The sequence below is a fragment of the Jaculus jaculus genome, chromosome 3 (assembly GCF_020740685.1).
Source record: "Jaculus jaculus isolate mJacJac1 chromosome 3, mJacJac1.mat.Y.cur, whole genome shotgun sequence".
NCBI lineage: Eukaryota > Metazoa > Chordata > Mammalia > Rodentia > Dipodidae > Jaculus > Jaculus jaculus.
Genome location: NC_059104.1, coordinates 56,805,245 through 56,822,577, shown reverse-complemented (window position 1 = coordinate 56,822,577; position 17,333 = coordinate 56,805,245). Strand labels below are relative to the sequence as shown.

General features: G+C 36.0%; 1 pseudogene; it reads left to right on the top strand.

Annotated features, from left to right (window-relative positions):
- Positions 1-6,401: 6,401 nt before the first annotated feature.
- LOC101613005 lies at positions 6,402-8,019 on the top strand (annotated as a pseudogene).
- The last annotated feature ends 9,314 nt before the right edge of the window (positions 8,020-17,333 follow it).

Here is a 17,333-nt window from a genome sequence, read left to right as displayed (position 1 = left end):
ATGCATCAGAAATGACCCACAGTGAGAATGAGTTGGAGGAAATGCCTGAGAAAGACTTCAAAAGAATGTTTATAAATGTGTTCAAAGAACTCAAAGAGAGCAAAGAAGACACAGGGTGCCAATTTAATGAAACAAAGAGGTCAATACTAGACATAAATAAGGAAATAGAAATAATAGAGAAAAACCAGTTAGAATTACTAGCAATAAAGAACACAGTTAAGGATATAAAAATCTCTGTAGAAAATCTCACCAGTAGAATGGATGAAGGAGAGGACAGAATATCTAAGCTGGAAGACCAGGTGGTAGATCTAATACGGTCCAACAAAAAGAAAGACAAACTAACAGAAAAGTATCAGTGGGAATTTCAACATATTCAGGACACTATGAAAAGAACAAACATAAGAATTCAGGGCATAGTAGAAGGAGGAGAATTTCACTCCAAAGGCATAGTAGGCATATTCAACAAAATAATAGAAGAAAACTTGCCCAAAATTGGGAAAGAGGTGCCAAGGCAGATACAGGAATTCTTTAGAATACCAGTGAGAAAAAACCTGTATATAACCTCTCCTTGCCATATTATAATCAAACTACCAAACATACAAACCAAAGAAAAAGTATTAAAAGCAGTCCGTGAAAAATCAAGTTACCTATAAAGGCAAGCCTACCAGAATTACAGCAGATTACTCAACACAAACTTTGAAAGCCAGAAGGGCATGGAATTATGTATTCCAAGTTCTGAAAGATAACAGCTGTCAACCAAGGTTACATTATCCTGCAAAGCTATCCATTCAAATAGACAGAGAAATAAGGACATACCACTATAAAAGCAAGCTAAAGGAGTATTTGAAGACAAAACCAGCTCTACAAAAAATACTTGAAAGAATCCTCCATGCTGAAGAAAAAGAAAAGCACACATATAAGGGACCAGTTACAAACAATACTCAAATACTAGATAACACAAGAGAGTAAAGGTAAAACTGGAAGAACTACAATAAAATGTCAAAAATGAATACACACCTTGGAATAATATCTGTTAATATCAACAGCCTCAATGCCCCAACCAAAACACATAGGTTTGCAGACTGGTTTAAGAAGCAGGATCTTTCAATTTGTTGTCTCTAAGAAACCCACCTTTCTACAAAGGATGGATGCTATCTTAGGGTGAAAGGTTGGAAAACGGTGTTTCAAGAAAATGGACCTAGAAAACAAGCAGGTGTTGCTATCCTAATATCTGACAAAGTAGACTTCAGTGAAGCATTAGTTAAGAATGATAAGGAAGGCCACTTTATATTGATTAAAGGCACACTCCAACAGGAGGACATTACAATCCTAAATATATATGCAGCTAACATGGGGGCCACCAAACTCATAAAACCAGTGTTATTACAACTAAGGTAACAGATAATACCAAACATAGTGGTAGTGGGTGACTTCAACACTGCACTCTCATCAATTGATAGGCCATCCCAGGAAAAAAAAAAAAAAAAAAAAAAAACAGAGAGGTATCTGGACTAAATGAGGTTATATGAAGAATGGAGAATGGACCTAACAGATATATATAGGACATTTCATCCTAATGCTTCAGAATGTACATTCTTTTCAGTAGCACATGGAACATTCTCTAAGACCATATGTTAGGACACAAAGCAAATTTTAACAAATGCAAGAAAATTGAAATAATTCCTTGCATTCTATCTGACCACAATGTAATCAAACTACAAATCAATAGAAGAAAGGCTATAGAGCATACACAAAATCATGGAAATTAAACAACCCATTACTAAATGATGAATGGGTCAATGAAGAAATCAAGAAGGAAATAAAAAAAAAATCCATAGAGTCAAATGATAGTGAGAACACAACATACCAAAATCTCTGGGGCACAACGAAGGCAGTTCTAATAGGTAAATTTATAGCTTTAAGTGCCTATATTAAGAAAATAGAAAGGTCGCAAGTATACAACCTAATGCTTCACCTTAAAGCCATGGAAAAAGAAGAACAAAGTAAACCAGGAATCAATAGATGGGAATAAATACTAAAGATTAGGGTGGAAATTAATGAAATAGAAACCAATAAAAAACAATCCAAAGAATCAATGAAACAAAGAGTTGGTTCTATGAAAGGATAAACAAGATATATAAACGCTTAGCAAATCTGACCAAAAGAAAGAGAGAACAGACACAAATTAATAAAATTAAAGATGAAAAAGGTAACCTCATAACAGATGCCAGAGAAATTCAAAAATTCATAGGGACATACTTTAAAAGTATATACTCCACAAAATGAAAATCTGAAAGAAACGGATGATTTCCTTGATTTACATGACCTACCTAAATTAAATCAAGATGAGATTAATCAATTAAATAGACCTATAACAAGCATGGAGATGCAAGCAGTTATCAAAAATCTTTCAACTAAAAAAAGCCCAGGTCCATACAGATTCACTGCTGAATTTTACCAGACCTTCAGGGAAGAACCAACACCATTGTTTAAGCTTTTCCATAAAACGGAAAAAGAAGGAATCTTACCAAACTCCTTCTATGAAGCCAGAACCACTCTGATATCAAAACCAGGCAAAGATAGAAAAAAAAAAAAAAAAACAAGAAAGAAAATTACAGACCAATCTCCCTCATGAACATTGATGAAAAATTTTGAACAAAATATTGGCAACCAGAATACAAGAACATATCAGAAAGATCATTCACCCTGACTAAGTAGGCTTTATCCCAGAGATGCAGGGTTAAATCTAAGCTAATCGATAAATGTAATGCATTGTATAAATGGACTGAAGGACAAAAGTCACATGATCATCTCATTGGATGCAGAGAAAGCATTTGACAAAATCCAACATCCCTTCATGTTAAAAGTCCTACAAAGACTGGGAATAGAAGGAGCATATCTCAATACAAAAAAGGCTATTTATGACAAGCCTACAGCCAACATATTACTAAATGGGGAAAAACTGGAAGCTTTTCCACTAAAATCAGGAGCAAGACAAGGGTTTCCACTGTTCCCACTTTTATTTAATATAGTACTGGAAGTCTTAGCCACAGCAATAAGACAAGAGACACACATAAAAGGGATGCAAATTGGGAAGGAAGAAATCAAGTTAACATTATTTGCAGATGACATGATTCTATATATAAAGGACCCTAAAGACTCTACTAGCAAACTGTTAGAGCTGATAAAAACCTACAGCCACATAGCAGGACACAAAATAAACACACAGAAATCAGTAGCCTTCCTATATGCTAACAACAAACACACAGAGGATGAAATCAGAGAATCACTCCCATTCACAATTGCATCAAAAAAAAAAAAAAAAAAAAAAGTACCTTGGAATAAACCTAACCAAGGAAGTAAAGGATATCTACAATGAAAACTATAAAACACTCAAGGGAGAAATTGCTGAAGGCTCTAGGAAATGGAAAAAAAGATCCTTTGTTCCTAGATTGGAAGAATCAATATTGTGAAAATAGAAATCTTACCAAAAGCAATCTACACATTTAATGCAATCCTCATCAAAATTCCAAAGGCATTACTCACAGAAATCAAAAAAAAAAAAAAATCCAAAAATTCATTTGGAATCCCAAAGAACCCTGAATATCTAAAATAATACTGAGCAACAAAAATAAGGCTGGTGATGTCACCAGAGCAGATTTTAACCTCTACTACAGAGCTATAGTAACAAAAACATCATGGTACTGGCCCCAAAGCTGACATGTAAGTCAATGCAACAGAATAGAGGACCCACATGTAAGTACAGGTGGCTATAGCCAACTTGTATTCGATAAAAATGGCAAAGATACTCAATGGAGAAAAGACAGCCTCTTAGCAAATGGTGCTGGGATAACTGGATATTTATCTACAGAAGGATGAAAATAGATTCATTTTTCTCTCCATGCACAAGAGTGAAGTCCAAATGGTTTAAAAACCTTAACATCAGACTGGAAACTCTGAAATGGAGAGAGGAAAAAGTAGGGGAAACTTTTCAACATATTCATCTTGACAAAGACTTTCTGAATATAACCCAAGTTGCTCAGACAATAAAACCACAGATTATCCACTAGGACTTCATGAAATTACAATGATTTTGTACTGCAAAGGACACTGTGAATAAAGCAAAGAGGCAACCTACAGATTGGGAAAAAAATCTTTGCCAGCTACATATCTGATAGAGAATTAATATCTATAATATACAAAGAACACAAAAAGTTAAATAATAAGAAATCAAAGAAGGCAATTAAAAAATGGGCTATGGAGCTAAATAGACAGTTCTCAAAAGAAGAAACACAGACAGGCAAATTTCTGTCCGAGTACTTGATGACTCACTAAAGGTTAGTGGTAAGACCCTACTGCTGAAGACACCTTATGTGGTTAACATGTAAAATGGAACAGCATGGCTGGAAGTTGGAAGAAATTCAGTCCTCAGACAGTCAGCACATCTAGTGCCAGAAGGTGCTACATGGGCGACTGGGGGAAAATGACCAATATCTGTCCAAGCAACTCATGGTCTAACCCACTTAGTAACAAATAACCAGGTGTGATGCCCACACAAGTGCAATATTTTATCTTTTCATATGACAAGTCAAATGGAAAAGACAAGTTATAATACAGCCATGTATGCTGGTGCATGCCATTACTACCAATACTTGGGAACTTGGGAGGCAGAGGTTGGACAATCACTGTGAGTTTGAGGCCACCTTGGAACCTGAGATTATGCAGTGAATTCCTTGTCAGCCTGGGCTAGAACTAGACCCTACCTCGAAAATCCAATAGAAAAAAAAAAACGATATATATATATATATATATTTATATGTACATGTATATACCATATATATATATGTGTGTGTGTGTGTGTGTGTGTGTATGTATGTATATATATGTGTGTGTGTGTGTGTGTGTGTATGTATATATATATATATATATGTGTGTGTGTGTGGTGTGTGTGTGTGTGTGAAATAGGTAAAATAGCCAGTAAGAACAAATTACACACACACACACACACACACACACACACAAATAAGTTAGGCGCCAATCAAAAAATGAAAAAAAGGGAAAACTTTATTAAGACAAATATGTACTTCACCAAAGATATTCTTTCATTGCAAGTACAAGTTGTAAATAAATACCAGATTTTCTAAATGCAGTCAAAGTAAATTTAAGAATGTTTCTTCCATCATTAGTTTGTTAGCTTCTGTAATTAAATAAATCTTTTAAATACAGGTAATAGTTATTCTTTATTAATATATGTATTTGATGCCATATGCATTGTTACTGTATAAGTAATCGTGTGGAATGTAGAAGCACAAGTATTTTACAAATGCATGTAAAATTTGGAGTAGAATAGAGAATTAACAGAACTTTGAGACCACTCATGTAATTACTTTAAGAAAAAGGTACAGATGTGATAGAGGATGTGAACTTTGACAGGGTGATGGGAATTAGGGCAGTATTCACAGTTGTGACATTTGAGTTAACCTTTGAGTGATGAGTGATTTGAGAGGAAACAGTGGGAGGCCACTGGAACACAAGAATGATATGAGAGAGAAAGGGAACAAACTTGTGGCCAAGAACTATGCTATGATAACAGAAGATGAAAGGATATATTGATACTTCTATTCAATAGGGTTCCTGAAAGCATGCGACAGAACTGTCCTACAGAATATATTTTAATGATTAGTCCCCAAGAACCTTTTAGCAAGGAAGTAACTTTTTGAGAAAGTAAGTAGTTTTAAGACATGACTCTAGTGTGAACAGGTTTTGCAAATCTGTTATAATACAATGGTCAGGTTTTAGTTTTGTTGTAATAGTTTGCTTCATTTTTGGCTATTGACAGCGCACATTTTCAATATATATGCTATAGTCATAGTTCTATTTTAAAAAGCACAAACCTGCACACATATAGTCAAACAAAGAAACCAATTAGGAAGGAAACTGTTTTGGATCTCTATGCATTTTGTGTCATTAATTTACTTAGTTAGTCAAAGGAAAAGATAATACTTTGCATTGTTTATCTATTTTTTTAATCAATGAAAACTATGATTGAAATACTCAGGGACATCTGCCTTAGTGCTAATTTTGAAGAAAACTTTATCATTACTTTCATGAAATAAAGATGTAAATTAGAAAGAAAAGCGTGGCAGCTGCATTTCTTCACATTGTTCACAGATGGAATGAAATAGTAATGGGACAGCTAATCTGCAGATTGGTGTGGAGGATACATTGTTCAATCCTCACTATTGTCTTAGAGTTTGAACACTGAGTGCTAAAATAAATCATCCTTATTGTCAAAAACACAAATTTAGGCCTTCAGCACCAGCGTGCCCGCTCGTGCTCAGCTCCCGCCGCGGTCATCCCGGAGACGAACCGCGAGAGCTCGCCGACCTGAAGTCGATTTCATGGCAGCCGCGAAGAAAGCAGTTTTGGGACCATTGGTGGCCGCAGTGGACCAGGGTACCAGCTCGACACGTTTCTTGGTTTTCAATCAAAAACAGCTGAACTACTTAGTCATCATCAAGTGGAAATAAAGCAGGAATTCCCAAGAGAAGGATGGGTCGAACAAGATCTGAAGGAAATTCTCCAGTCTATCTATGAGTGCATAGAGAAAACATGTGACAAACTTGGGCAGCTCAATATTGATATTTCCAACATCAAAGACATTGGTGTCAGGAACCAAAGGGAAACCACAGTAGTGTGGGACAAGCTCACGGGAGAGCCTCTCTACAATGCACTGGTATGGCTTTACCTAAGAACCCAGTCTACTGTTGAGAATCTTAGTAAAAGAATTCTAGGAAATAATAACTTTGTCAAGTCCAAGACAGGCTTTCCATTAAGCACTTACTTTAGTGCAGTGAAACTTCCTTGGCTCCTTGACAATGTGAGAGAAGTTCAAAAGGCCGTTGAAGAAAATACAGCTCTTTTGGGGACCATTGACTCATGGCTTATTTGGAGTTTTGACAGGAGGAGTCAATGGATGTGTCCACTGTACGGATGTAACAAGTGCAAGTAGAATGATGCCTTTCAACATTCATTCTTTGGAATGGGATAAAGAGCTCTGCGAATTTTTTGAAATTCCAATGTAAACTCTTCCCAATGTCCGGAGTTCTTCGGAGATTTATGGCCTAATGAAAGCTGGGGCCTTGGAAGGTGTGCCTATATCTGGGTGTCTGGGTGATCAGTCTGCTGCTTTGGTGGGACAAATGTGCTTCCAAGATAGACAAGCTAAAAACATGTATGGAACAGGGTGTTTCTTACTATGCAACACAGGCCATAAGTGTGTATTTCCTGAGCATGGCCTTCTGACTACAGTGGCTTACAAACTTGGTAGAGACAACCAGAATATTATGCATTGGAAGGTCTGTAGCTATAGCTGGTGCTATAATCTGCTGGTTACGAGACAATCTTGGAATTATTAAATCCTCAGAAGAAATTGAAAAACTTGCTAAAGAAGTAGGAACTTCTTATGGCTGCTACTTTGTCCCGGCATTTTCAGGGCTATATGCACCTTACTGGGAACCCAGTGCTAGAGGGATCATCTGTGGACTCACTCAGTTCACCAACAAATGCCATATCGCTTTTGCTGCACTAGAAGCTGTTTGTTTCCAAACCCGAGAGATTTTGGATGAGATGAACTGCAGCTGTGGAATTCCACTCAGTCATTTGCAGGTAGATGGAGGAATGACCAGCAACAAAATTCTTATGCAGCTACAAGCAGACATTCTGTATATTCCAGTGGTGAAGCCCTCTATGCCTGAAACAACTGCTTTTGGAGCTGCCATGGCAGCTGGGGCTGCAGAAGGGGTTGGCATTTGGAGTCTTGAGCCTGAGGATTTGTCAGCCGTCACCATGGAGCGATTTGAACCTCAAATCAACGCTGAGGAAAGTGAAATTCGTTACTCCACCTGGAAGAAAGCGGTGATGAAGTCAATTGGTTGGGTTACAACTCAATCTCCGGAAAGTGGTATCCCATAAGCAGCACCACCTCACAGATTCCCAAGATGCAAGCTTTTTACATAATGAGAGAATCCAGCAATCCTGTTTCATAATGTGATGACACTATTCAAAGACTCTGATTTTATGCACTTGCTGTATGATCCTCCAAAGTAGACCTGTGGTTTGAAATAAAGGAAATGCACAGAAAGAATGCTCCAGAAACATTTATTGTGTGCTTCTAAAAACATCAACAATTAAAGTTGGGCCAGTCACCTTTGGGGCTGACCCCCTCCATTGTCATAATGTCCTACTCCATTCCCTATAAGATCTAGGATGGATCCATATCTTCTCCTTTGGAATCTGTTATGAAATATATTCAGGTGCTAATGGACCAAGTTTTTTTAAAAATTTTTTAAAATTTATTTATTTGAGAGTGACAGACACAGAGAGAAACACAGATAGAGGGAGAGAGAGAATGGGCGCACCAGGGCTTCCAGCCTCTGCAAACGAACTCCAGACGCATGCACCCCCTTGTGCATCTGGCTAACGTGGGACCTGGGGAACCGAGCCTCGAACTGGGGTCCTTAGGCTTCACAGGCAAGCGCTTAACCACTAAGCCATCTCTCCAGCCCTGGACCAAGTTTTGATTTGATTTGATTCTCTGTACTACACATAGGCATGGTGGGGTTATTAGTAACCTGCTAAGTATGTGACTTCTTTTTTGTTTGTTTTTAACAGACCCCTAAATATCTTATTTTCTACATATATAAAGACCATTGCATCTTAATGGCATCTTCATTGCAAACTCAAATGGAAATTTGTATATCTCTTAGATGTAATTAATCACATATTAGATGATGATTTGTTATTCTCATAACTTGGACATTTTCCTGAAAAGTTTTTTGCAATCTAAACTTCCTCAGATAATTTAATATCTCTAATTATGACTTTTGTTTGGATCTTCTGGGGAAGGACATTCTTTTTTATCTCTCATTTTTATATATTTTTTTATTTTGTATATATAACATACATGCCTATATATTTTATATACTGAGCGTAGCCCATTTATAAATTAAGAATGCATTGTATTCAGTGAGTTATAATAGGGCTGGTCTTAAATGGACTACTACATATATATATGCATATGTATATAAATATGTATACATATTTGGGCAATGGTTATGCATATAATTTACCAGGATGAATTTTTTTTCTTAAAGAGTTAACATTTAAAATTAAAGTATAAAAAATTTAAAAAACAAAAAAAATAAAGTATATGTTCTATGTCAATAAAATGTACTTTATTATGACTTCAACTATATTTCTTTTATTTATTTATTTATTTGAGAGCGACAGACACAGGGAGAAAGACAGATAGAGGGAGAGAGAGAGAATGGGCGCGCCAGGGCTTCCAGCCTCTGCAAACGAACTCCAGACGCGTGCGCCCCCTTGTGCATCTGGCTAACGTGGGACCTGGGGAACCGAGCCTCGAACCGGGGTCCTTAGGCTTCACAGGCAAGCGCTTAACCGCTAAGCCATCTCTCCAGCCCAATGACTTCAACTATATTTCTTATACTCTACTTTTCAAATTTAATTGTCTTAGCTGAAGACATGCTTTAGAAAAAAAAAAACAGCTTTAGCATAATATGGCAGATGTTGCTCTTAAACACAAATACTAGTCCAAATGAAATTATTTTTTTTCTTAGTTACTTTTTTTTACATAGTTTAAGTCCTTTTGTGGAATTGAGAAAATGTCAAAAAATAAAAGGGGAAAATGTATGACTAAAGCTACAAATGTCTTAAATGTTACTAATTGTTAATAAGTTATTATTTTTGACTGAGATTATAGACAATTATCTCTGTCTAGATGTCATGTTACATCTGATAAAAAAGTATCATTTGAAGTGTTAAATATTTAGTATTATGTTAATAAGAACTCACTAATCTAGCCTCCCAACACCAATTTTTAAAGTACCTTATGCTCAATTTTTTTTGCAGTAATCTAAGATGTATCAGTTCCTAATTTTTGCCTTCTGTCACTGCTAGATGGAAAAAAAAATATGCTAATGAAAAAAAAATACCACACAAATTTAAAGATCTACTTTATTTTTATTTCAAAAAATTGATCAATTTAAAGGATAAGTTAAATAATACCAGCATCTTTTATTTTAAAGAAAAAAAAAATCCTTTTTGTGTGCTTCACAAGGTCATAAAAACAGATGTAGTTCGCATCCCCTGGAAAAAAGTCTAACAAGTTTAGAAACAGGAAAGACCCTGTCACGTTGTGTTTTACAAGTGGGTAAAATTCTCATTCCTTTAAAATTTCTTAGGTAAAATCAAATAAGTAATTTCAAAATAGGACAAGGAATGCAGGATGCTTACCTCTCTGTTCTGTAATTTCCTTTTGTTTATAACTGGTAGACTGTTAACTGTTATATGATATTTAAATTTATGGCAAGCTTGACTCTGGGGATAAGTGATGGCAATCCCTTGATCTCAGATCCCAAGCAAGTTTAAGCCATGTCTCCTTCAGACCTTACAGAAAGTAAAGCCCATCCTGATATGATAGTCACAGATCATGGAGAAAAAAAAAGCCTAGGCTTTTACAGAGGGAATATGGGAAGGAGGTCTCAGGAAACCCCCAGAAGGTCATATCAAGACAAAAGTGAAGCAGACAATATCTACACTTGGGACTATAATTGCTTTTTGGTGTGCCCCGTAGGTCCTGCTGTGAAATATACAGGTCTTAGAGGGCCAGGTTCAGGGAGGACTCAAGCTTGGGAATTGGCTGAGTAGAATGCACACAGATATCCCAGCTTAGACTTCTCTTGGTCTAAAAGGCACATAAACTGCATTATGTTTTCCCTAGATTTGGATGGGGTCAGGAAATTTGGGTCAGAGATTCTTATAGGCAGGAGATTGGAAACCCTAATTTTTTCCTCCTAAACATGGTTCTGGAGTGATACCCACCTCTAACTAAAAGATATGGACAGGATATGGCATAGCCTGTTCTTTTATTCTTCCTCCATTTCTTTCAGATCGGACAATTTGCCTCCAAGGTCACCACTATCCTAATTCAAACCTCATAAACTAAGATGGTTCTTTAGTCCAAAATTTAACTCTAGCAAGGACTTTAAAACTTACCAACAAACATTGGGTAAATTACACAAAATATTTAGATGGATAGTCTCTAAAATATTTCTGCTTGATGCCAAGGTTTTAAGTAGTGGAGAAACTGATTCTAGCAGTTTAGTTTGTTCATGGTTTAAGAGTTACAAAACCTGAATCTAAGTTTCTCAGTAAAGTAAACTATGTTCCTCAATTTGTCAAAGTTTTGACTATTAGAGAAACTATGTTGAGGATTCCCTCATTAGAAGCTCACTGAAGTCAATTCATTCATGGCTTAAGTATTATAAATACTGACTTTAAGATACTTAGCCAAGTTAACTATGATCCTCTGTTTGTCAATGATGTAACTATTGAGGCAACTGAATCTCAATGTAAAACTTCACTTATTAGTATTCAATTTTATAAAATAATATTTTCATACATAAGAACGTTGCAGTTTTAAAGATAACTCCTGTTTTGTTTTTGTTAATCCTATCAAATGGTCATCATGAAGTTTATCATTTAAGTGATTTAATTTCCTTCATTATGACTTTTATCCTCCTGGTAGGTAAAATATGTTAGTATGGCTTGCCTAAATTTTATCAATATTAATTCATGAGTAACACATAAAATTGCTTTATGTTAATCAAAATATCTAATGTATATCAGATTATTTGCTATCCAAGTTTAAGCCAAGAATATTGACCAACAGTGTTTTTCCTTTCCAAACAGAATTTTAAAGAGTTACATTAGAGCTAAACTGTATTAATTCAACAATGGCAGGTTTTACTCTATTTGTATGCGTAATCTTGACATTTCAAGTCCATTTGCTTATAACTCTCAGGCACAGATCCTGCTCCAAGATATAGGCTTGTGCTCAAGTGATCTCAAACTAAGAAAAATAGTTTGAATCTTCAGTGTTCTACTTCCAACCTTCCCTGGGTAATTGGTACTCACACAAGCATATAAACTGCTCTCTCTGCCATCACAAAGCATTTTTTTTTTTATACTTGCTATTGTACAGATTTTCCATTCTACCTGACTGTGTATATTCAGAATATAAACTAATTACAAGTATGGGCCCAAGAATATGTGTGAGATAGTAATCATACTAACTACTGTGTTTGTGGGCTTCTGCCCACTTCCAGCACTTCTGGAATTTCATGCTGGGTATCTATTCTCCAAGGAAATTGCTGGAACCAATTACAAATATATATTAACAAGAAAAATGTTAGCTTTTCTACTTTACCTCAGGTTACTAGGTGGGATGTTTCTCAGTGGCCTATTAACTCTGCCAGAAATAAATAGGGACACAGAAAGAGCTTTCAAAAGAGGATACTAACAAGGCCTGAGTATGGCATACTGGACACCTCTCTAGAACTTCCAACTGATCAAATGTCATTTGTCAAAAGGCTCCATTATGCTTGGAACAAAGAAATCACACTCATTCAAAATATCACAGTAATGTTCATTATCTAGGATGGGTTCCATTGAACTTTTAAAAAATAATTTATTTTATTTATTTGACAGAAAAAGAAGGAGAGAGATAATGGGCGCTCCAGGGCCTCCAGCTACGGCAAACGAACTCCAGATTCCCTTGTACATCTGGCTAACATGGGTCCTGGGGAATTGAACCTGGGCCCTTTAGTTTTGCAGCAAATGCCTTAGTCACTAAACCATCCCTCCAGTCCCCATGGAAGTTTTGCTAAAACTTTATTACCAAGAAAAGTCTTGGATGACAAGAAATATATCTTGAGACCACAAAACTACCTCAAAAGAAAGTAGGTTAGCCCAGCGTGGTGGTGCACGCCTTTAATCCCAGCACTTGGGAGGCAGAGGTAGGAGGATCACAGTGAGTTCGAGGCCACCCTGAGACTACATAGGGAATTCCAGGTCAGCCTGAGCTAGAGTGAGACCCTACCTCGAAAAACCCCCAAAAAAGAGAGAGAGAGAGAGAGAAATCAGATTGCTTTCATCAGTCCGTCATTTCTCTGCTCCCTCTTTCTGCCAATAACTACTACCACCCTGCAAAATGGCACCAGTGTGCTTCATGTTTGCAGAGCTTTGGGGTGGCTGAAACATGGAGCAAACATCTCAGACTGGTTCTAAAGCTTTAACAAAAGCTGGCCATTGTTCAGGCTATCTCTTTGCACCTTCCTTTCTAAATTTTTCTTACATGATATTCATTTTCAGTTCTTCATTTATTTCTTTCAAGTTGTTTTCTTATTGAATGTCCAGATATTACATATAAAATACACAGTGTAATATGATTTTGACTTATAGAATAAGCAACAAAATACTTTAAAATATATTTTCCCTTAAATTTAGATAATTATGGCATTATATCTTAAGCAATCAAATTTTTTCTGCATTTGAAAACTGAAATAATATGGTGATCTACGCCTATAATTCCAGAACTCAGGAGGCAAAGGGAGAAAGAATAGAGAAGGTCATCCCAGACTACCTCATTACAAGCTTCAGGTCAGCCTTGCCTATATATTAGTATCTTGGAAAGAAAGGAAGGAAGGAAGGAAGGAATGAAGGAAGGAAGGAAGGAAGGAAGGAAGGAAGGAAGGAAGGAAGGAAGGAAGAAAGGAAGGAAGGAAGGAAGAGAGAGAGAGAGAAAGAAAGGAGGAAGGGCAGTTCAAGTCGAGAAAAATCCTTTGTAATGTTTTACAATATATTTGAAAGTCTTTAATAATGAACAACAAACATCTTTATAAATACACATTTCATTAAAACTATAATGAAAGTTACATATATCAAATATAGAAATAAGATATATAGTCTAAGAAGCATGGACATTATTCAAAAGAGAGATAATTCTGAAAAGATAATTTTTTGAGGAATTATTATGTAACTTTTATATCATATCATAAAGTACAAGTTTAAAGCAAGTTTCATTTTTTTTATTGTCTGCAACACCATCTTCTTTAAGACAAATGCATATATTTTTTAATGGCAGTTTTGTAAGACAAAACATTTCTGTAAGGGTTTTCATGACACACTTGTTAAGACTGTTGATATACTTATTTTTCCTTCACTTTGGTACATTTCATCTGTGATATAGAGATATTTAGAAGGCTGTGAAAATAGTCTTGAGAAAATAAGGATTGTTAGTATAATTATAGGGGGAAATTTTCTATGACAATAGTAAAATTGGAATTACTTAACATTTCAAATTGCTGTAACTAGTTTCAAAGCTTTATACAGTGCCAAATATTAAGACTTCATGTTTCTGTAATAATTGTGGTTTTGATTAATATATCAGTAAGTAACAGGAATAGAAGCTCCAATGATCAAAGCTATTAATGGTTAAAAAAGGAAAGTATAACTTTTGTTTATTTCTGATAAAGCCTCACAATTAACATATATTATATGCTACTTCAAATATAAAAAGGAATAAAATGAAAATAAGTGGAATATACAAGTAATCTGAAAGATAAGCTGATTGGCAAATAATTTGTTCAATAAATATCATTAACTGCTCCTAAACTGGCCTTTTGAAAAGATATCTGATTATTTGATTTCCACTGTTCAGGATTGTGTTTTTAATATTTCATTCTTACTGGGTATTTTACCTATTTCGCTTATTTCATATGAAAAAAAAATGGTGTAATTATTTTCTAAGCAGACTTTCCCAAGTAGTACAAGTGTCTGTGATCTTAACTCGTCTACATCAATGAGAACCAGGAGAATCTGCAGCTCACAGGCTAACTAAGAGTGCTCAGCTACAGCAGCAAAAATACAGGGACAGTACTTGTCCTCCACCTCCACAAGCATGCTGTGACATGCACATGCCCATACACACATACATATATACATACATACTGAGAGAGAGAGAAAGCGAGAGAGGGAGAGAGAAAGGGAGAGAAATACATGAATAATTTAAAAAATATCATCACAAATGGATATCATGACAATATCATACAATTGCCTTGGACACCAGATGAAAAGCAAGGGGCTGTTTCTCTCAGAGCTCAAGGTGCAGGAAAATGTGTCAGTCACGGAAGAACAGAGACAGCTCACTCATTTAAGATAGCCACAAATGAGAGAGAATGCAGTAAAGTGAAGACAGCTATTATATGGATATCTGAAAATACACCCCATGAAAAAATAATGATCATCAATGGGAAAATTTGATTTCAATATATCAAGAAAGAGGCTGGCAAATTTTGACCATTCACAAGCGAAGACATATCAATATATGCCCACCTAAATATTAAAGTCCACAATGTCATATTTAGTCTATAGATTGAGACTATGTGTAAAATTAAACAAATTATAATCTTTTAATTATGATCAAAGCTAATAAGAGCCAGATAAAAGATAACATCAAGTAAGGCACTAAACTTGTCTTACAACTACTATCTGCTCTAAATCTGGGGGAGGGAATAAATCAGACCATAATGTAACATACATTAATTGTTTCACCACAAATTCCTGTTGAGAGAGCAAGATTTCTGACACAAGTTGCAGCAGAAATTGTGTAGGAGTTAGCTAGGAAGGTTTAATATCAAACTTATTTATTCAGGTATCAGAAATTAACAAATTGGTCATGAAATAAAACTAAAAGCCTGTTACTTATGGGATACACCTTAGAAATATTAAAGATAATGAGACAGGGCTGGAGAGATGGCTCAGCAGTTAAGAAAATTTCCTACAAAAGCCTAATGGCTCAGGATGTACTCCCCAGAATCCACGTAAACAAATGCATATGGTAGCACATATGCCTGGAGTTCATTTAGAGTGGCTAGAGTCCCTGAGGTGCCCATTCTCCCTCTTTCTGAAAAATAAATAAATAAACAGATAAAATGTAAAAAATAAGAAGACAGACATTCTTGCTTGTACATTGAACACTTAGACATCAATGACAAATACAGAATTTCACAAAAATTTTCAGTACTTGTGATGAGATTAAGGAAAATAGAGGTAAACAGAGATAACATGGGTACATGAGATATTACAATAAGTTAAAATCAGAAAAGTTCACCTGCCTGGGAAATATTGCAGATTAATGAAGTTTACATTAATGCCATATAGAAAACTATGTTTTGAAAAGGACAGGGAAGACAGACCACACACTGTCATGCAGAAGCTTTGGGAATAAGCCAAGCATAGTAGAAAGTAATGAAGGGGGGAGAGAAAAAAAACAAAACAAAACAAAACAAAAAACCTTCAAACAGAAGAGAAGGACAATGCAGAGCCAGTTCCTCAGGGATCCTTCCCAGTAAGGGATTGCTCTGCTCCTGTGAGGATCAATGAATCTGCAGAGAGCTGGAACCACAGTTAAGGACAAAGAGAGAGCTACAGAAAACTTCCATTCTACTCTCAGTAGTAAATAATTTACATAAGGGACAGAGAGGGAAAGGGGGAGGGAGGGAGAGAGAATGGCAGTCCAAGGGACAAAAGCCCCACTGCAGACATTCTGTCAGATGAAGAGCAGGAGACCACAGAACATAAGAGGGAAAAAAAAGTAAGCAACATCAGAATATCAGGAGCTCAAAAAGCACTACCAATACTGGGCAAAATAGATTTGCAGTTAAAACCTGACACACATTAAGATCTACATACCATGTTAGTGCAAGGAAAATGCTTTCTTCTGAGAATTCCACTGGAGTATTAGCAATAAACCCCTTCCAAAAGACTACTGCTGAGGAGATGGCTCTTGGTGCAACAGTTCCTCTCTCTGTGGTCCATTCTGGGCACTCAATGCAAGTGTCAGGTGTCTAGACTCAGACCTGGCCTGCAGAATAGTTCCACTCACAGGGGGAAACATTGATTGTTCGGCAGTGTTCCATGTGTTGGAAATCTGGTAGGAAACTAAATAAGACTGCAGAAAGGCACTATCTGCTTGAAGGATGGACAAGTCGTTGCAAGTGTCTACAGATGCCAAGGACTAAAGCTTACAGTGGAAATTTGATGACAGCACTTAGAAGGACCTATAGCTTGAAAGATGCTTCTAATTATCATGACCATTGTTTGTCCCACAAGCCACACCCCATTCTCAAAGTATCAACAACCTAAAAGACAGCCCAAGAAATATAACATCACAAAAGTTTTATTGTCATGAGTAGATCAGCACAACAAGCCAGAGAAGGTAAAACAAGAGGGTGTGGAGACTCAATAAAATTCAATAATAGAAAACCTTATACTAAATTAAACAAATAGAAATTTTGGAAATAAAAAAGTTCAAAAAGTCAATTAAAAACTCAATGGAAAGCCTCACCATTATAATATATTAGTGGAAGACAGGACATCAGTGTTTGATGACAAGGTAGGTGAATTCA